At 43.4% G+C, this 24,956-nt stretch overlaps 1 protein-coding gene across 1 annotated transcript in view; it reads left to right on the forward strand.

Moving 5' to 3' along the window:
* cacna2d4a (calcium channel, voltage-dependent, alpha 2/delta subunit 4a) overlaps nucleotides 1–24,956 on the forward strand; it is a 435,940-nt gene that overhangs the window by 211,128 nt on the left and 199,856 nt on the right. The gene's annotated exons all lie outside the window — the stretch shown is intronic.

Genomic DNA, 24,956 nt, shown 5'->3' on the forward strand with positions numbered 1-24,956 from the left:
TGCTTGTGCCAGTAACATGAAGAATCAGAGTTGTGGAGATTTTATAACCAGCTCATTTGAGTAATTTATCATACTTTATCCTTCTAAAACAAAAATCTTCAGCTACACCATGAGAGCCAGTTTTCAAATAATTAATTTCATTGAGTCCCAATAGAATGTGGCACCATTTATAATATGTTGCTTGCTATATTTCACCATAATTCCCCTTTTTTTTATTCATTCATGGGATGTGGGCATCACTGGCGAGGCCGGCATTTATTGCCCATCCCTAATTGCCCTTGAGAAGGTGGTGGTGAGCCGCCTTCTTGAACCGCTGCAGTCCGTGTGGTGACGGTTCTCCCACAGTGCTGTTAGGAAGGGAGTTCCAGGATTTTGACCCAGCGACGATGAAGGAACAGCGATATATTTCCAAGTCGGGATGGTGTGTGACTTGGAGGGGAACATGCAGGTGGTGTTGTTCCCAAGTGCCTGCTGCTCTTGTCCTTCTAGGTGGTAGAGGTCGCGGGTTTGGGAGGTGCTGTCGAAGAAGCCTTGGCGAGTTGCTGCAGTGCATCCTGTGGATGGTATACACTGCAGCCACTGTGCGCCGGTGGTGAAGGGAGTGAATGTTTAGGGTGGTGGATGGGGTGCCAATCAAGTGGGCTGCTTTATCTTGGATGGTGTCGAGATTCTTCAGTGTTGTTGGAGCTGCACTCATCCAAGCAAGTGGAGAGTATTCCATCACACTCCTGACTTGTGCCTTGTAGATGGTGGCAAGGCTTTGGGAAGTCATGAGGTGAGTCACTCGCCACAGAATACCCAGCCTCTGACCTGCTCTTGTAGCCACAGTATTTATATGGCTGGTCCAGTTCAGTTTCTGGTCAATGGTGACCCCCAGGATGTTGATGGTGGGGGATTCGGCGATGGTAATGCCGTTGAATGTCAAGGGGAGGTGGTTAGACTCTCTCTTGTTGGAGATGGTCATTACCTGGCACTTATCTGGCGCGAATGTTACTTGCCACTTATGAGCCCAAGCCTGGATGTTGTCCAGGTCTTGCTGCATGCGGGCTCGGACTGCTTCATTATTTGAGGGGTTGCGAATGGAACTGAACACTGTGCAATCATCAGCGAACATCCCCATTTCTGACCTTATGATGGAGGGAAGGTCATTGATGAAGCAGCTGAAGATGGTTGGGCCTAGGACACTGCCCTGAGGAACTCCTGCAGCAATGTTCTGGGGCTGAGATGATTGGCCTCCAACAACCACTACCATCTTCCTTTGTGCTAGGTATGACTCCAGCCACTGGAGAGTTTTCCCCCTGATTCCCATTGACTTCAATTTTACGAGGACTCCTTGGTGCCACACTCGGTCAAATGCTACCTTGATGTCAAGGGCAGTCACTCTCACCTCACCTCTGGAATTCAGCTCTTTTGTCCATGTTTGGACCAAGGCTGTAATGAGGTCTGAAGCCGAGTGGTCCTGGCGGAACCCAAACTGAGCATCGGTGAGCAGGTTATTGGTGAGTAACTGCCGCTTGATAGCACTGTCGACGACACCTTCCATCACTTTGCTGATGATTGAGAGTAGACTGATGGGGCGGTAATTGGCCAGATTGGATTTGTCCTGCTTTTTGTGGACAGGACATACCTGGGCTATTTTCTACATTGTCGGGTAGATGCCAGTGTTTTAAGTATATGGTAGCAATCATTTGATTAATGGTGTTTACTTTCATGCCCAATATCACTCCCCTTTTATTACCCTTTCATCCACATTATTCTGAACAACTTTCATCTTCCCACACAGGTTGCTGATGCCAATATGTAACTCCAACCCAAACCACCAGCGAGAAATAGTAAACGCTATCTCATATAAAGGATACAAAATGAATAACAAATACAAGGCATAATTGAATTTGACTTCTTTTAGCTTTATAAACCACTCAAGCTTTGTTCTTGTTGGTTTCAATAGCATCGAAAACACTTGGCTCAATTACATTTTCTCAAGTGACATCTTGTGATAGTGGCATGTATAAACATAGGACATTAGATTGATGATGGAGAGTTCCCATTGTTCTACATCAGACATCAACAGGTGTAAATGAAAAACTCAACTAGAACTTGCCTTCTTCTAGGGCTAGAACAATATTTAACAACATTATTGGGATGGGAATTAAAATGGTTCCCATTCTAGAGACTTGAGCACATAATCTAGACTGGCACTTCAGTGCAGCATTGAGGGAATGCTTCACCATCAGAGATGCCGTCTTTTGGATAACACCAACAACTTGCATTTATATCGAACCTTTAACGTAGTGAAACATCCCAAGGTGCTTCACAGGACTGTTATCAAACAAAATTTGACACCGAGCCACATAAGGAGATATTAGGACTGGTGACCAAAAGCTTGGTCAAAGAGGTAGGTTTTAAGAACCCTCTTAAAGGAGGAGAGAGAAGTAGAGAGGCGGAGAGGTTAAGGGAGGGAATTCCAGAGCCTAGCTCCTAGGCAGCTGAAGGCAAAGCCGCCGATGGTGGAGCAATTAAAATCGGGGATATGGAAGAGGCTAGAATTGGACTAGTGCAGAGATCTCAGAGGATTATAGGGCTGGGGGAGGCACAGAGATAGGAAGGGGCGAGGCCATGGATGGATTTGAAAACAAGGATAAGAATTTTAAAATCAAGGCTTTGCCAGACCGGAAGCCAATGTAGGTCAGCGAGCACATGGGTGAACAGGACTTGGTGGCAGTTTGGATACAGGCAGCAAAGTTTTGGATGGGCTCAAGTTTATGGAGGGTGGAAGATGGGAGGCCGATCAGGAGAGCATTGGAATAGTCGAGTCTAGAGGTAACAAAGGCATGGATGAGCTGAGGTAGGGGCAGAGATGGGAGACGTTACGGAGGTGGAAGTAGGCAGTCTTGGTGATAGAGCGGATATGGGGTCCAAAGCTCAGCTCAGGATCACATAGGAAGCCAAGGTTGCAAACAGTCTGGTTCAGCCTCAGACATGGCCAGGGAGAGGGATGGAGTCGGCTAGGGAAAGGAGTTTGTGGCGGGGACTGAAGACAACGGATTTGGTCTTCCCAATATTTAGTTGGAGGAAACTTCTGCTCATCCAGTACTGGATGTCGGACAAGCAGCATGACAAATCAGAGGCAATGGAGGGGTCGAGAGAGGTGGTGGTGAAATAGAGCTGAGTGTCGTCAGCATATGTGTAGGACCTGACATTTGCTTTTGGATGTTGTCGCCGAGGGGCAGCATGTAGATGAGAAATAGGAGGGAGCCAAGGATAGATACTTGGGGGACTCCAGAGGTAACAGTGTGGGAGTGGGAAGAGAAGCCATTGCAGGTGATTCCCTAGCTACGACTGGATAGATAGGAATGGAACCAGGCAATGGCAGTGCACCCAGCTGGATGACTGAGGAGAGGCGCTAGAGGAGGATGGTGTGGTCAACTGTGTCAAAGGCTGCAGACAGGTGGAGAAGGATGAGGAGGATTAGTTTTCCACAGTCACAGTCACATAGGATGTCATTTGTGACTTTTATAGCTGTTTCAGTGCTGTGGCAGGGGCGGAAACCTGATTGGCGGGGTTCAAACATGGAGTTGCGGGAAAGCTGGGCACAGAACGGATTTGGAAGGCGACAACACGTTCAAAGAATTTGGAGAGGAAAGAGAGAATCAGATATTAGACTGAGACCCTGTCTTCCCTCTCGGGTGATGTAGAAGACCCCGTGGCACTATTCGACTAGTTCTCCTGGTGTCCTGTCTGTGCCATTCATCCCCCTAGGTCAGCATTGCAGCCAATGTTCTCTCTAATTTTTTTCGGCCACGTGCAGAATGAATTTGGGTTTGTGCACCAATATAAAGGCTGTGTGCGCCACTGTAAAAAAAAATATCACAACTTTGAATAGAACATCTTTTTAGAAAACATTATTCAGGGTAAATAACAAACACAACAAATGTACAAAATAATGGGTAATTGAAACAAGGCGAGCTGTCAAGGACTTTTAATTAAACAAAACTGGTGATAGAAATTTCAGAAGTAAACACTGCCACCAGATAAATGGGGACATCCTGATTGAGACCCAGAGTCTGTAGATGACAGGCCAGATGAAGGAGAAGAAGAGGGTGACTGTCTCTGGTTCAGATGTTTTTCTTTTCTGTCTCTTCCACTCTTCCAGTGTTTATATATTTTGTCCAGGTTTACTTCTCTACTGCTTGACAGATGCGATTTGATCCACAATGATTTCATTTTTATATTATTCATAAGGCTGAAGCCACGCTCACAATCAACACTTGAAGCTTGAAACGTTGTACATATATTCACTAGTTGTGAAACCACATTGTACCGTTCTGCATTTTGTAGAGTGAAAGTCACCATGTCCTGAAATGTTTTCAATGACTTTGTTTATATCTTCTCTGCAATTAAGTACTTAGTCATTGTATTGGCTCATAATGAGCTCCATTTCATCCAGGATGTTTTGGCCAGAAGACCTTACTTGACCAAGGATCAGGATTTGTCTGTATTTGTCAACCAGCTTTTCAATATTCTCAGTGCCAAATTCATAGCTGATTTATTGTGGTGCAAGTGAAGCAAAATCTAAAGTGGACATTCATTGAGTTCATTTTCTGGGAACCTTTTTTCCAGATGATCACATAGTAGAGATATGAATGTCAGAATGGAATCTCCCTTGAATGGTTCATCTCTTGTGCATGATTGGATTTTACACTGTGTTGCACCAGAAGACTGTTTCGCCAAGATACTATCCCCTGATCCTGCGGATCTTGGTCCTCGTTAACTGTACAACTTCGATGGTTGTTAAACAGCTCTTCTGAAAGCATTTGCACAATTCTACTAGCTCACACAGAATATCGTTCAATGCCACTATGATGATACAGTAATAGAGTCTGAGAGCTTCTTCAGGTAATACTTGGTAATTGGGTCATCGTTCTCTGTTTTCTCATGCTCAAAGTATTGAAGAAGAGTATCGTAATTGCGCATCAGAGCACTAATAGCAAAATGTCTCAATAGCCACCTCACTTCATTTAAAGGTCGAAAGGGCACAGCTTCACATTCTGTGACATTTGCAAATTCTTCAAATTGTCCTTTTCAAACTGAAGATCTGCAGGTAACTGTATAAATGGTTTTCAGCAATGTCTGTATTTCCTTTATCATTGATACTTTGTTCCAGGCATCAACTATTCCCAAATCTTCTTGATGGTGTTGCTCTACTAAATGTGGAATGGACTGCTTAAGCCGTGTGGCAACATCATTGTTTTTTCCCAGCATGACAGAAGCACCATCTGAAGTGAACATCACCATTTTCATCATGTCCAGCTGATTCAGAGTGTAGAAGTCTTTGATAGCCGTTGTAATAGCCGGTGCATTGCAAGAAGTTAACTTAACAATTCCACCGAACACTGTCTTGTGCACTGCAGAAGCCGCTTCCCTGAACTTAAAATAAATGATAAGCATCTTGCTGACTGAAATATCCATGCTGTCATCAATGATTAGTGTATGAAATAAAGATTGACGAATCTCCGACATCATTTCTGCATGGACAACACTGTTGATTGATTCCAAAAATTCCAAAGGCATAGATTTTGCTACGCCAGCTCGCTGGTACCTGGAGATATTTAGCCATGTGGTCGTGTATATGTTGCACAGAGTGCATTGAGTTGTTCATTTTTACTCCAAGCAATACATTATGAGAATTTTTATTTCATCTGGCTTCGATCGCTGTCTCGCCATCAGGTCCATTCTATTCTCTCTGTCAGCAGCAGTTTCTGTTAACATATTCCGCAAGCCAAATCCCAGTGGGCGACAATTTCTGTTTATATGAACAACTACAGCAGATTCATGTGATTTGCTTGATAAATGCCTCTTAATATAGTCTAACTTCCATCCGTCTTCCCATTTCTTGCCAGTTGAGAAATCACCTGATATTTTTGGTCCAGCACACATTTTGCAGATCAAGCCCACATCTGCATTATATTGGAATATCTCCATCAGTTGTACACAGATCTTGCTTCTTGAGTCATGAGATTCTGCCTCTACTATTTTTGTACAGCCACTGTTCTTTGAATGTGAGACAGGATTTCTTCTTACCACTGGCTGCATTGTTGGCTGATGCTATTGTCTTCCACTTAAACATGGGTATGACAGTGTGGTGTTGCAGTGACTCACGACTCATGAGCTTTTTGTTGAATCAGCTTAATGAATCTGATTCAAACAGAAATAAATCGTGTACAATCAGAATTTTTAAATTGAGTCAGAAATACAAGACAGCTGTTAAAGCTTCCCCCTGCCCTCTTCCATTGAATCCTCAGCAAGATTAAAAAAATTATTGCATTACAATTGTACATCTTGCAGGTCTCATTAGTTTGGCTGCCTCTATGTAAGGCAGGGAGCAGTTTGGTCATGTGCACTGTGCATGACCAAACTGCTCCCTGCCTTACATAGAGGCCCCAACCCAACTCAGCCCAGCCAGTGCCACCAACAAAACTCAGCCCAGCCAGTGCCCCCAACCCAACTCATCCCAGCCTGTGCCCCCAACAAAATTCAGCCCAGCCTGTGCCCTTTAAATTCACCTCACCTCCCAGGCGCCTTATGCTCGGATACTGTAACAACCTCCACCCCCCCCACCCCCCCCGGGGTAAAGAGGCCCAGCTCCCGACACACCCAACACCTGGGACATACACCCCTGATCCCAAAATTGCCACCTTGAACCGATTCTCCATGGTCACGGGTGCGCACAGAGCCGGATCCGAGTACGAGCAGCTGGTCTGGGAGCAGCTGCAGACACAAAGCACGAGGACGACCAGGGCCTGTGCCAATTCCAAACTCCAGCGCATCCGCTCTGCCAGATATGAAGATCCACCAGACGCAACAAGATCATTTATTTATATTCACCCAGATGTGACTGATGATGACACCTCCTGGCCCAGGTTCAGCTTGGAATGATGAAGTGCACCGCAAACAACAAACTGCTTCGCGGCCACGTACGCACGCAGCTTAGAGGGAACAATGATTGCAGCCTGTCTGGAAGGATGTGGAGCCAAGTTTCAGGCCACAGCTGGACCAATATTACTATTGGATATGCCAGCTCTGTGCTGCATGATAGCTGGAAATGTCCTTTCAGCAGATGGAACAGCTCTGCATATACTCTTTGATGTCCTGGAACCTGTGAAGGCAGTTGCCCATGGTTGCCAAGTCTCTGAGTAGGGATTGAATCCACACTTTCTGACTCGGGCAAGAGTGTTATCATTGAGTCAAGGCTGACACCCATTGGTGCCAGTAATTGTGCAAAACATTTAGAACAATTGGCGTAAAGGATAATGAGCACCTAAGTGCCAGCAGAAAAAAACACAAAAAAATGAAGAAAATGTATCCAAGAAATGACTGAAACAGACCTTAACATTATTATATCCTTTACCTACTACTGCCTAGCAACCCTGGATGCCCAGTTCCTGTTAATTATAAACAGACATCCTGCACACATGAATGTCAGGAAATAGCATGCAGGATGACATGCTCACCAAGCTCCGATCCCGAGCTTCCTACCAGGCCCTGACCTTTCCCATCTTGATCTCACGCGATTGCCGGGGACCGTCCCCAACAGAAAAAGAAAATGTTAATGAGGTCCTACCATTAATATCGGCAGGACCCCTGCTTTCTGAGTTTTAGATGGGCATCACCTCACCCTCCCCGCCTCCCCATAAATATCGGGGCCCAGTTGTTGCTTTTTTAAACAATCATTATTTTTCATTGTGCTACATTTGCATTTAAAGTGGCAAGTAACACCTAAGAAGTCAGGGAGGATGGACTTGCTGCAGGGTAGATTTTAACATTCACCAGCGAGTGGAAAACTGGCAGTAGCGAATCAATGGAAAGGAGAATTGGGCAGGTTGTATAACAGGCACTGAGAGTGCCTTCATCCCACATAGGTGACCTCGCCAATAAGACAAAGTCATCTTATTAACATATTGAGAGGGTGCTCCCAGCATGTAGTGCATGATGCTCTAAGTGTACACTGCGATCATAGGTTTGGGTTATTGGGCATCTGATAAAGTGCTCCAGGCTGCCCTCAAAGATGTGCCATTTTTTGGACCCCACAATAACATCGAGAAAAAAATTATTCTAACCAGATGTAGGAGGCCATGGGGCAGGGCGGTCTTTTGACGAGGGGCCACCTTATATGGAAGGAGAGAGCCAACCAGTTAGGAAGAATATCAATTTTACTACAGACCTCCTTGAAGCACCCATTTCAAACTGTATGTGCATTGGCACCAAATGCCAGCAATGCTTGGAATCTGCATTAGAGTGCGACGAGCTGCCCTGAACACCCGATAATGCGAGAAAGCTGCGTTGCAACACTTCAGCTGCCGTGAACCACATTACCAGTCCCGTAGATGGAAATGATAAACACTCCAGGGACAAATTTCATGATGTTCCCTATGCTGCTGGAGATTGTCGGGGAGCATTTTCTCAGCAGTGCATCCAACCAAAGCTGAATAGTGGAGGATAGGCAAATAGTTGGAGTTTTATCCTCTGGAGATTAAAACAGGATATTAAATCAGTGGCATAGAGTCCATGCTAGGGTAGATTGTGAATCTGGCAGGGGTGCTTTTCATTGTGCTTTTCAGTACTGCTGGTTAACGGACAGAAAACAGAGCGTAGGAATAAATGGGTAATTTTCAGGTTGGCAGGCTGTAACTAGTGGGGTGTCGCAAGGTTCAGTGCTTGGACCTCAGCTATTTATAATCTATATTAATGACTTAGATGAAGGAACTGAGTGCAATGTATCCAAGTTTGCTGGCGTTACAAAGCTAGGTGGGAAAGTAAGCTATGAGGAGGATGCAAAGGGATATAGACAAGTTAAGTGAGTGGGCAAGAAGGTGGAGTATAATGTGGGGAAATGTGAGGTTATTCACTTTGATAAGAAGAATAGAAAAACAATCATTTTTAAGTGGTGAGAAACTATTAAATGTTGGTGTTCAGAGAGATTTGGGTATTCTTGTACATGAAACACAGAAAATTAACATGCAGGTACAGCAAGCAATTAGGAAGGCAAATGGTATGTTGGCCTTTATTGCAAGAGGGTTGGAGTACAAGAGTAAGGAAGCCTTGCTACAATTGTACAGGGGTTTGGTGAGACCACACCTGGAGTACTGTGTACAGTTTTGGTCTTCTTGCCTTAGAGTGGGGTGCAATGAAGGTTCACTAGATTGATTCCTGTGATGAGAGGGTTGTCCAATGCGGAGAGATTGAGTAGAATGGGCTTATACTCTCTGGAGTTTAGAAGAATGAGAGGTGATCTCATTGAAACATCTAAGATTCTGAGAGGGCTTGACAGGGTAGATGCTAAGAGGCTGTTTCCCCTGGCTGGAGAGTCTGGAACTAGGGGGCATAGTCTCAAGATAAGGGGTCGACCATTTAGGACTGAGATGAGGTGGAATTTCTTCACTCAGAGGATTGTGAATCTTTGGATACGGGCAGCAGAGGGCTGTGGATGTTCAGTCGTTGAGTATATTCAAGGCTGAGATCGGTAGATTTTTGGACTGTAAGGGAATAAGGGATATGGGGATGGGGCGAGAAAGTGGAGTTGAGGTCGAAGATCAGCCACGATCTTATTGAATGGTGGAGCAGGCACAAGGCGCCGTATGGCCTATTCTGTTCCCTAGCCACCAACTCCACCCCTCTCCCAGGCCACCGTCTGAGGCTGAGCCAGACCACTCGCAACCTTGGCGTCTCATTTGACCCTGAGATGAGCTTCCGACCACATATCCTCTCCATCACCAAGACCGCCTACTTCTGCCTCTGTAGCATTGCCGTCTCCGCCACTGCCTCAGCTCATCTGCTGCTGAAACCCTTATCCATGCCTTTGTTACCACTAGACTCGACTATTCCAATGCTCTCCTGGCTGGTCTCTCACCTTGCACCCTCCGTGAATTTGAATACATCCAAAATTCTGCTGCCCATATCCTAACTCGCACCAAGTCTCGTTCACCCATTCCCCCTGTGCTCGCTGATTACATTGGCTGCCATCCAGCAATGCCTTTATTTTAAAATTCTTCTCCTTGTTTTCAAATCCCTCCAAGTCTCCTTCCCTTTCTAGCCTTGTAACCTCCTCCAGCCCTACAACCCGCTGAGATCCCTGCGCTCTTCCAACTCTGGCTTCTTGCGCATCCCTGACTTTCACCATTCCACCATTGGTGGCTGTACCTTCAGCTGCCTAAGCCCTAAGTTCTGGTATTCTCTCCCTAAACCTCACTACCTCTCTCCCCTCCTTTAAGATGCTCCTCTTTGACCAAGCTTTTGGTCACCTATCTTGATATATCTTTATGTGGCTCATTGTCAAATTTTGTCTGATAACGCTTCTGTGCAGTGCCTTAGGATGTTAAAGACACTATATGAATGCAAGCCGTTGTTGTTGCTGGAGAGACTTTTCTTCTTCATCTCTGTTATGTTCATGTCTGGAGCGAACCAGACATCACCATTCTACCAATTTTCAATGTGGGAGATCAGAACGGTGGTGGTGCCAGTGAACTAATGTGAAACTCCAGTGTCAGCTGGGTTTTTTAAAAAAGATTACTTAGCCAAATATCATAACATTTCCCTTTGTTCCATACTTCCCTTAATAGAGCTTTGGCCACAGAGGAAACAATGAAAATGTAGAGAAGGATTTATTGGGCATCAGAGAACACCAACAGAGATGTGAGTTTGAGTTCTATTATGATTTAGGCATCCAAGTCCCTTCAATTCACATCTTTAAAAATGAACGTTAACCTCCCAATTGATAGGGGCAAATAAGTTCATACTCCCTTTTACCCAGGTTCGACTCCTACAGGGAAAATGGAAACATTATCTACCCCTTGTTTTCAATGGATCGGACTCCTCACCCCCTCTGCTCCTGCTTCAGGCTGCATCTCTAAATGCATGCTTTCTACAATACTGATATGGCTAAAATACAGCTTTTTCTTGCCTCTTAGAAAGGAAACATGGGTTTGACCACCAAAGATAGGCCACGCACCTTGCCACTGGTTTGGCAGCCAGCAAGTAATAAACGACTTGAACAGGTTGGTATTTTGGATAGGTGAGATCAAATGGGCTGAAGCACTTTCTTCATCCAAACCTGTTGTGATCTTTAACAAAAAAATGTCTTATCTTCATCCTGCTGGGAGTGTACTATAGACGCCAAACAGTCAGAGGGAGATAGAAGAGCAAATATGTAGGCAAATTTCTGAGAAGTGGAAAAACAATAGGGCAGTAATAGTAGGGGATTTCAACTACCTTAATATTAACTGGGATACAAGCAGTGTAAAAGCTATAGAGGGTGCAGAATTCTTAAATTGCATTCAGGAGAACTCTTCTGCCAGTACATAGCAAGCCCAACAAGAGGGGGAGCAGTTCTGGACTTAGTTTTAGGAAATGAAGCTGGGCAGGTGGAAGGAGTATCAGTGGGAGAGCATTTTGTTGCTAGTGATCATAATTCACTTAGAAGCCATGATGTGGAGATGCCGGTGATGGACTGGGGTGGACAAATGTAAGGAATCTTACAACACCAGGTTATAGTCCAACAGTTTTATTTGAAAATCACAAGCTTTCAGAGCTTACCTCCTTCGTCGGGTGAGTGAGTGAAGGGTTTTAAAATCGCATATCATATATTAGGCTGGGAGACAATCACAGCAATCAAAGGTGTCGTTGGTGTTCAGACAGGTTAGCCACGGAAAACATTACATTCCAGTATACTGAATACACAGTGGGTCAGATTACACAGAGAGAGAGAGAATGAGACCCGAAAGGCAGAGAGAGAGAGAGAGAGAGAGAGAGAATGTCCAGTTGTATTAAAAACAGATAACTTTTTTTTCCCGCTGGTGGAGTTATGTGTAGCGTGACATGAACCCAAGATCCCGGTTGAGATCCGCACCCATGAGGACGGCCTCAACCGGGATCTTGGGTTCATGTCACGCTACACGTAACCCCACCAGCGGGAAAAAAAAGTTATGTGTTTTTAAAACAACTGGACATTCTCTCTCTCTCTCTCTTTGCCTTTCGGGTCTCATTCTCTCTCTGTCTGTGTAATCTGACCCACTGTGTATTCGGTATACTGGGATGTAATGTTTTCCGTGGCTAACCTGTCTGAACACCAACGACACCTTTGATTGCTGTGATTGTCTCCCAGCCTAATATATGATATGCGATTTAAAACCCTTCACTCACTCATCTGACGAAGGAGGTAAGCTCCGAAAGCTTGTGATTTTCAAATAAAACTGTTGGACTATAACCTGGTGTTGTAAGATTCCTTACAATAATTCACTTAGATTTAGCATAGTTATGAAAAAGGACAGCGATAGAACAGAAGTAAAAGTTCTCAATTGGGGAAAAGCCAATTTTACTAAGCTGAGAAGTGATTTAGCAAAACTGGACTGGAAACAGCTACTTGAAGGTAAATTAGTGTCAGAGCAGTGGGAGGCATTCAAGAGAGAGAACAAACATGTCCCCACAAAGAAAAAGGGTGGGACTGCCAAATCAAGAGCCCCCTGGGTGATGAGGAGCATACAGGGTAGGATAAGGCAAAAAAGGGAAGCCTACATCAGATACCAAGAGCACAATACTGCAGAAAGCCTAGAGGAGTATAGGAAGTGCAGGGGTGAAATTAAAAAGGAAATTAGGAAAGCTAAGAGAGGGCATGAAAAAATACTGGCAAGTGAAATCAAGGAAAACCCAAAGATGTTTTATAAATACAAATGAGCAAGAGAATAACTAAGGAAAAAGTAGGGCCTGTTGGAAACCAAAGAGGTAACCTATGTTTGGAGGCGGAAGATGGGGGTACAGTTCTAAATGAATACTTTGCGTCTGTCTTCACAAAAGAGGGAGACAATGCAGACATTGTAGTTGAGGAGGAGTGTGACATATTGGATGGGATAAATATAGTGAGAGAGGCAGTATTAAAGGGTTTAGCACCTTTGAACATAGATAAATAGCCAGACCCGGATGAAATGTATCCCAGGCTGTTAAGAGAAGCAAGGGAGGAATTGGCGGAGGCTCTGATCAGTATTTTCCAATCCTCCCTGGCTACAGGCATGGTGCTGAAGGATTGGAGGACTGCTAACGTTGTACCATTGTTTAAAAAGGGAGAAAGAGATTGACCAAGTAATTATAGGCCAGTCAGTCTAACCTCGATGGTGGGTAAATTATTGGAATCAATTCTGAGGGACAGTATTAATCGTTATTTAGAAAGACACAGGTTAATCAAGGATAGTGAGCATGGATTTGTTATGGGAAGGTCATGTCTGACTAACTTGATTTAATTTTTTGAGGAGGTAACAAGGAGGGTTGATGAGGGTAATGCGTTTGATATGGTGTACATGGATTTTAGCAACGTTTTTGACAACGTCCCACATGGCAAACTGATCAAAAAAGTAAAAGCTCATGGGATCCAAGGGAAAGTGGCTAGTTGGATCCAAATTGGCTCAGTGGCAGGAAGTAAAAGGTAATGGTTGATGGGTGTTTTTGCGACCTGAAGGCTGTTTCCAGTGGGGTCCCGCAAGGCTCAGTACGAGGTCCCTTGCTTTTTGTGGTACATTTTAATGATTTGGACTTGAATGTGGGGGTCTTGATCAAGATGTTTGCAGATGATACAAAAATTAGCCGTTTAGCTGATAGTGAGGAGGAAAGCTGTAGACTGCAGGAAGATATCAATGGACTGGTCTGGTGGGCAGAAAAGTGGTAAATGGAATTCAGTCCGGAGAAGTGTGAGGTAATGCATTTGGGGTGGGCAAACAAGGCAAGGGAGTACACAATAAACGGGAGGATACTGAGAGGTGTAGAGGAACAAAGGGACCTTGGAGTGCATGTCCACAGATCCCTGAAGGTAGCAGGACAGGTAGATAAGTTGGTTAAAAAGGCATACAGAATACTTTCTTTTTCTAGACGAGGCATAGTATATAAGAGCAGGGAGGTTACGCTAGAACTGTATAAAACATTGGTTAGGCCACATCTTGAGTACTGCGTACCGTTCTGGTCACCACATCACAGGAAAGATGTGATTGGACTAGAGAGGGTACAGAGGAGATTTATGAGGATGTTGCCAGGGCCCACGAATTTTAGCTACGAGAAAAAATTGGATAAGCTGGGGTTGTTTTCTTTGGAACAAAGGAGGCTGAGGGGAGATTTAATTGAGGTATATAAAATTGTGACTGGACTAGATAGAGTGGATAGGGATGACCTATTTCCCTTAGCAGAAGGGTCAGTGACCAGGGGGCATAGATTTAAAGTAATTGGTACAAAGATTAGATGGGAGCTGAGGAGAAATTTTTTTACCCAGAGAGTGGTGGGGGTCTGGAACTCACCGCCTGAAAGGGTGGTAGAGGCAGAAACCCTCAACTCATTTAAAAAGTACTTGGATGTGTACTTGAAGTTCCGTGACCTACATGGCTGTGGACCAAGTGCTGGAAAGTGGGATTAAGCTGGATAGCTCTCTTTCGGCCGGCATGGACACGATGGGCTGAATGGCCTCCTTCTGCACCATAACATTCTATGATTCAATGATTCATAAGGCTGCAGCTATAGGTCGGAAATGCTTATCTGTTGTCACAGTGGAGCTGTCCCTGCCAAGATCAAGGCTTAGAAGGCTAAGAATGCTGTCTTGAAGAGATTGCATAGTCATAAACAGAAGAAAATCAGGACTACACCTACCTTCAGGAGACTAAAGACATTCGGATTGAGGAGACAGCCCAAGTACTCAGGAAAGAGTGCTCCGAAGGGGAACAAGCTGGACTATTATGCTGTCGTTAAATTCCCCCAAATTTTTTATTTACTTTTGTTGTACCTTATCATAGGAGCTGTCCAATAGACTCCTTTTCATTTAACATGGAAAGTAAACAAGTCTGCTCCCCACGTGCAGCACTACACGATATCAACTAGTAATTTTTTTTTAAATCAGAAAACAAGCAACAAGAAGGAAGTCCAAATTTTAATGGTTTGTTTAAACAAAATCTAGAACATTCTAAGTGAGGGTATGCTTACAATTGTCACTGCCCTGGAGAAAAATAACATTTCATCCAAACTCCTTTGTACAAAGCAATGATTTCTCCAACATTTTGTGGCATATATCAATAAACAGATCAATCAGTTCTCAACCATGTCGGTGTAATACAGACACAACAGGATCTAATTCCTAAATCAAGCAATTATTAAAATGTTTAGGTACTTTATATATTAAATTACCAGAATTTAGGTGGGTAAATCTCTGGGGAAGGGAGAGGGCTTCTACCACCTGCGCGGGGAGTTTTGAAGGCAGAAGTAATCTGCAGCTTAACATTCATCACAAGTAGAGGCGGGTACAATTTTGTCTTTTAAAAAGCATTTGGACAGTTACATGGGTAAGATGGGTATAGAGGGATAGGGCCAAGTGCAGGCAATTGGGACTAGCTTAGTGGTATAGACTGGGCGACATGGACATGTTAGGCCGAAGGGCCTGTTTCCATGTTGTAAACTTCTATGATTCTAAGTGTAGAAAGTGTAATGGTTGGAATTTACTATAATGGTGCAGAAAATTAAAGTGTCAAACTGGTCTGTATTGGGATGCTCTTGAGTTGGGGTTAAGGTACGTTGCTGGGAGAAATATAGAGGCAGCTTTACTCTGCATCTGACCTGCGGTCTAGTAGATCTGAAATAGGAAACAAAAACTAATTTTTAAAAATTCTACAGAGAAGAAGACTGTTGTTTTCTTTTCCAGTAATGAGCCTGGTTTCTGCAATATGTTGAGCCTGTATTGTTAATAAAAGTCCTTGTAGTCAGGGGATTGATTCTATGGATGGGTGTCATGTTGTCCAAATTTTAGTTCACACCTCCCCAGCATTGGTCTTTGTTCAGTTGGTCTGCACATCTTTCCAGGTGCCCAGATTCTTATCAATACCATACTTGTGTTTCCACTGGAATAATAGTGCAGGCATTAAAAGTATTCAGTCATTCAAAAACAGCACCAGCAGTTCCTTCTTTCATTGTCAGCAAACATATCAAATACTTTGTTGTAGCACTCAATTGCTTCTAAAAGCCCAATTTATACATGGGAGTAAAGACAAATACATCACTGAGGTGCCCACTAAAGCAAATGTTTATGAGGCAGGAGCTGAGACTGAGGGGGTATTTATATCTCCTGGGCATAGACTTTTCGGCCAATCAATTGCAAACTTTCTCAATAAAATGACAGCAGTAATGTCACAGTCTTTAATGTAGCAGCATGGATGTTGCCACATAGCATCAATGGGGAATGTACTGATGGTCGCTGCTGGCAGAACAACAGAGCCAAAATCAAATGATCCATGGAACCACAAACACGTGTAAAATTAGAACAGTATATAGAAAGTAGAATACAGTATCAAGGAATTAACTGAAGGTAACAATATAATCTCAGGAATCAGATAATGCTTGTAACACCCAAGCTTTGTTCTTGCAGTTCATATTATCGATCCTCCTGGTTACATTAAAGGCTTGTAGGTTTATCCCAGTATTCTGTATTCTCCATATACACCATATGAACCCCTTATTAGATTACAGCCTGCAATACATATAGGTATCCATTATCATACATAAAAACCATCTCAGTCCTGCTATCTGGAGTTCTCTCCCAAAACCCCTCACTTTATTACATCTCTCATCACCTTCAAAAGCCACCCCAAAACCAACCTCTTTGATCTCACCTCTGGTCACCTCCCCTAATGCATCTCCAAATCTCTGGTCAGTATCCAAATTACCCCACCTCTCGTGAACCACCTTAGGCTCAGGTCTGCTGTGGATATACTGAGAATAACCATTTTTTAGTTTTGGAGGCAAGAGTATGCCCACTTTTAGGCATCATAATCAAGGCGATACTAGGAATGCCTTTGTTTTATTTTTGGAGGCTCAGCCATAAATGAAAATTCATCATGTTTGGAAAATCGTGGACAGCACGGACGCATAGAATTATCTCTAGCATGTTATGGCTAGTTCTCATCAACAGATCTTCTGCAGACTATGTTTAATCCTCCTTCATACTTGATCCCAATTATCATTATACTCTTTATATAATCCACATTCATATACATTTCCCAATGCCATTAGATAGTGGAGTGAATTTCTGTGGAGATTCTCCCACTCAGCCACCATAACTTCGCTAAAGAGCTGCGGAAACCCCAGAAAAACAGCATTCATTACGTTTTTCCAGGGTTTGCTTGGATCTTCCACAGAAGTTACATCAGTTGAGCAGAAGAGCCCCTGTAAAAATTCACCCGCCTTATGCTTAATCCTCATTAATATATATTCCATATTTTCATGGCATCATTTTTTTTGCCTTTCTAAACATAATTTTCAATGTGGGCTGACAAGAAATCCATTCCATTATTGAAGAGCTAACTATGAATGGTTTGTGGTCCATATATTGATTTATATCCCTACTTATTCCTCAAACCTCACATCTGATTAATGGTTTAGGTAAATCTCATCTTTAATCATATCAGCATATGGCCTAACAAGCCACTCAGTTGTAAAATCTCGCTAAAAAAAGTCATAATAAGAATATAACCGGACGGACCACCCGGCATCGGACCACTAGGCACCGGACACGACAAAGGCAACCCAAGCCCAGTCGACCCTGCGAAGTCCTCCACTAAAATCTGGGGACTTGTGCCAAAATTGTCCCACACACTCGTCAAGCAACAGCCTGACATAGCCATACACACAGAATCATACCTTTCAGCCAACGTCCCAGACTCGTCTATCACCATCCCTGGGTATGTCCTGTCCCACCACCAGGTGGTGGTACAGTGATATACAGTCAGGAGGGATTGGCACTGGGAGTCCTCAACATTGACTCTGGACCCCATGAAATCTCATGGCATCAGGTCAAACATGGGTAAGGAAATCTCCTGCTGATCACCACCTACTGCCCTCCATCAGCAGATGAATCAGTCCTCCTCCATGTTGAACATCATTTGGAGGAAGCACTGAGGGTAGCAAGGGCACAGAATGTACTCTGGGTGGGGGACTTCAATGTCCATCACCAAGAGTGGCTCGGTAGCACCACTACTGACCGAGCTGGCCGAGTCCTGAAGGACATAGCTGCCAGACTGGGCCTGCGGCAGATGGTGAGCAAACCAACACAAGGGAAAGATTTACTTGACCTCGTCCTCACCAATCTACCTGTTGCAAATGCATCTGTCCATGACAGTATTGATAGGAGTGACCACCGCACAGTCCTAGTGGAAACGAAGTCCCGTCTTGTCCAACGAAGTCCAACGTGTTGTGTAGCACTACCACCGTGCTAAGTGGGATGGATTCAGAACTGATCTAGCAGCTCAAAACTGAGCATCCATGAGGTGCTGTGGGCCATCAGCAGCAGCAGAATTGTATTCCAGCACAATCTGTAACCTCATGGCCTGGCATATTCCTCACTTTACCATTACCAACAAACCAGGGGATCAACCCTGGTTCAATGAGGAGTGTAGAAGTGCATGCCAGGAGCAGCACCAGGCTTACCTAAAAATGAGGTGCCAACCTGGTGAAGCTACAACTCAGGACTACTTGCATGCTAAACAGCGGTAGCAAGATGCTATAGACTGAGCTAAGCGATTCCACAACCAACGGATCAGATCAAAGCTCTGCAGTCCTGCCACATCCAGTTGTGAATGGTGGTGGACAATTAAACAACTAACAGGAGGAGGAGGCTCTGTAAACATCCCCATCCTCAATGATAGCGGAGTCCAGCACGTGAGTGCAAAAGACAAGCTGAAGCGTTTGCAACCATCTTTAGCCAGAAGTGCCGAGTGGATGATCCATCTCGGCCTCCTCCCGATATCCCCACCATCACAGAAGCCAGTCTTCAGCCAATTTGATTCACTCCATGTGATATCAAGAAACGGCTGAGCGCACTGGATACAGCAAAGGCAATGGGCCCCGACAACATTCCGGCTGTAGTCCTGAAGACTTGTGTTCCAGAACTCGCTGCGCCTCTAGCCAAGCTGTTCCAGTACAGCTACAACACTGGCATCTACCCGACGATGTGGAAAATTGCCCAGGTATGTCCTGTCCACAAAAAGCAGGACAAATCCAATCCGGCCAATTACCGCCCCATCAGTCTACTCTCAAACATCAGCAAAGTGATGGAAGGTGTCGTCGGCAGTGCTATCAAGCGGCACTTACTCACCAATAACCTGCTCGCCGATGCTCAGTTTGGGTTCCGCCAGGACCACTCGGCTCCAGACCTCATTACAGCCTTGGTCCAAACATGGACAAAAGAGCTGAATTCCAGAGGTGAGGTGAGAGTGACTGCCCTTGACATCAAGGCAGCATTTGACTGAGTGTGGCACCAAGGAGCCCTAGTAAAACTGAAGTCAATGGGAATCAGGGGGAAAACTCTCCAGTGGCTGGAGTCATACCTAGCACAAAGGAAGATGGTAGTGGTTGTTGGAGGTCAATCTTCTCAGCCCCAGGACATTGCTGCAGGAGTTCCTCAGGGCAGTGTCCGAGGCCCAACCATCTTCAGCTGCTTCATCAATGACCTTCCCTCCATCATAAGGTCAGAAATGGGGATGTTCGCTGATGATTGCACAGTGTTCAGTTCCATTCGCAACCCCTCAGATAATGAAGCAGTCCGTGCCCGCATGCAGCAAGACCTGGACAACATCCAGGCTTGGGCTGATAAGTGGCAAGTAACATTCGCACCAGACAAGTGCCAGGCAATGACCATCTCCAACAAGAGAGAGTCTAACCACCTCCCCTTGACATTCAACGGCATTACCATCGCCAAATCCCCCACCATCAACATCCTGGGGGTCACCATTGACCAGAAACTTAACTGGACCAGCCACATAAATACTGTGGCTACAAGAGCAGGTCAGAGGCTGGGTATTCAGTGGCAAGTGACTCACCTCCTGACTCCCCAAAGCCTTTTCACCATCTACAAGGCACAAGTCAGGAGTGTGATGGAATATTCTCCACTTGCCTGGATGAGTGCAGCTCCAACAACACTCAAGAAGCTCGACACCATCCAGGACAAAGCAGCCCGCTTGATTGGCACCCCATCCACCACCCTAAACATTCACTCCCTTTACCACCGGCGCACTGTGGCTGCAGTGTGTACCATCCACAGGATGCAATGCAGCAATTCGCCAAGGCTTCTTTGACAGCACCTCCCAAACCCGCGACCTCTACCACCTAGAAGGACAAGACCAGCAGGCACATGGGAAGAACACCACCTGCACGTTCCCCTCCAAGTCACCATCCCAACTTGGAAATATATCGCCGTTCCTTCATCGTCGCTGGGTCAAAATCCTGGAACTCCCTTCCCAACAGCACTGTGGGAGAACCGTCACCACACGGACTGCAGCGGTTCAAGAAGGCGGCTCACCACCACCTTCTCAAGGGCAATTAGGGATGGGCAATAAATGCTGGCCTCACCAGCGACGCCCACATTCCCATGAACGAATAAAAAAAAAACTCACGGAGGATAAATCTCTAAATTTAAGGGTTTTATCTTTGGAAGAAACTATGCAGCATTGCTCAGTGAACTTAACAATACACTGTAATTTTGATCAAACCCAGTTTTGCAGTAGCAGAGTAAGTGTACGATGAAGGGTAAAGGAAAATGACAATAGAATAGTATTCCTCATCTCAAATATGGAGAGTATCTAGTTCTGAATTTGAATGGACCACCTCTCCCCTTTGGGAACTAAAAAACGACATTGTATCCTGACTCCAAAAGCACAGACAACAAAGCACACAAGGTAAAGACAGTATGGGCAGCAATCTTCTGATGAAGATTGTAGGTTCTGTGTCAGTTAGTGTGATGAAGAGCTATTTTTATACTATATTATATGTGATTCATTTTAAGATCAAAGCAATATTAACAAATGAGCAGTTAATGCATTTGTACGATAGTCTGCTCTTTTAATGAAGGAATTAATGTTTAAAATAAATGGGTAAATGCTTGCAGTAAAATAGCAGACAGAGGAATATTGCACTAATATCACTAACTGTAATTTCTAGGTTCGAAAAGGTATAGCAAGAAAGAAGAGTCAAGAAACAAGTATATTATTTTGTAAATAGATTACCACAAGATATATAGAATCATCTACCTCTTTGGTAGCGCAATCCAATTAATCCAACTCCCCTGCTCTTTCCCAATGGCCGTGTAAATTTTTTTCCATTCAAGTATTTATTCAGTTCCCTTTTGAAAGTTATTATTGAATCTGCTTCAACCACCCTTTCAGGCAGTGCATTCCAGATCATAACAACTTGCTGCGTAAAAATGTTTTTCCTCCTGTCACCTCTGGTTCTTTTGCCAATCACCTTAAATCTGTGTCCTCTGGTTACTAACCTTTCTGCCACAGGAAACAGTTTCTCCTTATTTACGCTAACAAAACAGTTCATGATTTTGAATACCTCTATGAAATATCCTCTTAACCTTCTCTGCTCTAAGGAGAACAACTCCAGCTTCTCCAGTCTCTCTACATAACTGAAGTCCCTCATCCCTGATACCATTCTAATAAATCTCTTCTGCACCCTCTCTAAGGCCTTGACATCATTCCTAAAGTGTGGTGCCCAGAATTGAACACAATACTCCAGCTGAGGCCTAACTATTAATAAAGCCAAAATCCCATCTGCTTTTTTAACAGCCTTCTCAACTTGTCCTGCCACCTTCAAAGATTTGTGTACATACACCCTCAGGTCTCTCTGTTCCTGCATTCCCTTTAAAATGATACCATTTAGTTTATATTGCCTCTCCTCATTCTTCCTACCACAATGTATCAATGTATCATCTGCGTTAATTCACCATTATAGTTTTCAGTCCAGTTTAATGGGATTTATCCTCTTATATCCTCTTATATACATGTCAGAAAACACTTACAAACATCTAAAAAGTCTGCTCCAAAATTCTGAAAAATGCACCAAGTGTCAAACATTAAAATTTTATAGGGTTGGCCTCGAGTCATCCCTAGAAAGTAAATGTTTTACATGGTGTATAGAGTACCTACTTCAACAACTGCCATTACACCACTGTTTGCAATGTTTTGCTATATTAAAGGTGCCAAATAAGTGTCCGTTGCTATTGAACCCCACGATTACAGCTTTGTAATCATCAAGTATCCGTTATTTTCTGTCAATTTGGTAAGAAAGGCTTTCTCATTTTAACATATTTATAATTAAGTAGGGCAGGTAAAAGGTGATGTGATAAACTATCATGTATTAAGAGCAGCAAGGAAATGCTAGCAACTTTAATTGATACTGCTATATCGAAATACTTAGAAAAGTGTGTTTGTATAGTATGGTCTATCTTTGTAGAATAACAGTACAGTTAAGTACCAAACAGTATTTTACAATTATAGGAAGATATCACCTTCCTGGAATGAGGACCAGCTTTTTTCCTGAACAATATAACATTTTCCATATTGAATAGCAATTGACTGTGGAATTCAGAGCTGTTTCACGTACTGTGGGTGGATGCCAAATATTTGTTCAATAATCTGAAGTTAATGTTCAAGTAGATGGAGCAGCTGAAGTTTCCACCAAAACAGACCTTATTTCAGTTCATCCTTGGAGCCCAGGTTAAGCTGGAGTTCCTGAAGCAATTGTAACATAAATAGGGCTGACTGAACCAATTCAAAACTTATGGAGACAGTTACACTTGTGGATCCTTTCTGTTTCGGAACAAGGGGCCAACAAACCAAATCAGCAGCGTTTGTAAGACAGCTCCCTCTATTGGTTGATTTTTCGTGCACAAGACCATCACCTCTTCACAGTGGTATTAATAGTCCCAGACTATTGTATTCACTGCCAATCCAGCTATTCTTTCTGAACCTTCGCAGGTGCTGCAGATAAGAACATAAGAAGTAGGAGCAGGAGAGTAGGCCATACAGCCCCTCAAGCTTGCTTCGCCATTCAATAAGATCATGGCTGATCTTCAACCTCCACTCCACTTTCCCACCCGATCCCCATATCCTTTGATTCTCTTAGAATCCAAAAATCTATCGTTCTCAGCCTTAAATATACTCTACGACTAGAGAATTCCAAAGATTCACAACCCTCTGAGCGAAGAAATTTCTCCTCATCTCACTCCTAAGTGGCCGACCCCGTAATCTGAGACTATGCCCCCTAGTTCTAGACTCTCCAGCCAGGGGAAACAGCCTCTCAGCATCTACCCTGTCAAGTTCTCTCAGAATCTTATTTGTTTCAATGAGAGCACCTCTCATTGTTCTAAACTCCAAAGAATATAGGCCCATTCTACTCAATCTCTCCTCATAGGACAACCCTCATCCCAGGAATGAATCTAGTGAACTTTCGTCGCACTGTCTCTAAGGCATATATATCCTTCCTTAGGTAAGGAGACCAAAACTGTACACAGTACTCCAGGTGTGGTCTCACCAAAGCCCTGTACAACTGCAGCAAGACTTCCTTACTCTTGTACTCCAACCCCCTTGCAATAAAGGCCAACAAACCATTTGCCTTCCTTATTGCTTGCTGTACCTGCATGTTAAATTCCTGTGTTTTGTGCACAAGGACATCCAAATCCCTCTGAACGCCAACATTTAATAGTTTCTCACCATTTAAAAAATATTCTTTATTTTTTTATTCGTCCTACCAAAGTGAATAACTTCACATTTGCCCACATTATACTCTCCATCTGCCACCTTCTTGACCACTCACTTAACCTGGGCAATATAGAATGCAAATCTACTTTTTGTAAAAAAAATTCAGCCTGGTTTTTAAAAGCTGTTGGTCACATTAAAAGGAAGATTTCAGCATATGTGTCCAGTATGGGAATTTGGATATATTGAATATGTGCATACTCAAAAAAAACTTAAAGGAAGCAATGAATATGTGAGAGTACCAAGTCAACAAATATCAGTCAGTGCAAAAACAAAAGCTTTTTGTCAGTTTTGCAGGCCCTTAAGTTGCAATAAGATAACCCGAGCAATCATTTTAACTGAGAATCTAGATGCTCTTGCCACTTGTCTACATTTCAGTTTCTTTAAGGAACTTTAACCATAAATAAGTTCGCTAAAAATTTATTTGTTATTCAGTTCTATCTGCACAATCTGTCTCTAAATCTATACATTTTGTTCACCTTACAATTGTCCTTTAGAAAACATTGGAGAGAACAGGTCAATACAATTAATCATTAGGGCTGCCGTTTTATATTCAGGACTCCCAAGTACCAGGTCTATTCCATAATGCTGCTGGAAAAGCACCACAATGATCAACAGTTTTAGTACTCTTAAATCATGAAGATTTATAATATCACAGAAAATACTGCTGGTTGAAAACACTAAGGGCATTCTACATTTCTTCATACCTAAAAGGCCTTATTGAGACCACATTTATTGCATCTAGCTCCATTAAGAATAACAACTGTTTATCATAACAGAAAGTTTACCACGTTACCATAAGTAGTCGTTATTTGAATTTTGGAATTAATTGTTGTTATTCCCAATCTGCCGGTAATTCAATTGCAAATTGTTAAGTTGGTCTTTATTGCTCCGCTGTGTTGGTGTTGTAGGTGAGATAAATAAGGAATGCAAATGATGCATCATTTCATAGTGGGAACCATGAAACTATTCTTTTTTTTATTTCTTTCACTTCCTGGAAGTTATTCTTTCTTTAAACAAAATCCAGTAACTCTCAAATAGATATTTTGAGTTCAGTAAATGTAATAATTTAAAAGAAATTCACCCTGCTATTAAGTATGTTTTACATTTTAGTTTTAATAATTCTGCCTGACAGCCTTGCAAAGTAATCAGCCCTGATGTTGCATGCATTGGATAATTGAAGCCAATTGGACTACCCTAATTCTGAGATAAACTACAACTGTGTCCAACACGTGTCTTTTTTCTAGACATTATATTTTTATATTGTATGTTAAAACTAGCTGCACAATAAAACACTCAGAGTATAAAAAAAAACTAGAAGAAAATGAGAGGTTCAGTTCTTGTTCCTCCAACTAA

Source organism: Heptranchias perlo, chromosome 18, assembly GCF_035084215.1.
Source record: "Heptranchias perlo isolate sHepPer1 chromosome 18, sHepPer1.hap1, whole genome shotgun sequence".
In the NCBI taxonomy this organism is placed as follows: Eukaryota; Metazoa; Chordata; class Chondrichthyes; order Hexanchiformes; family Hexanchidae; genus Heptranchias; species Heptranchias perlo.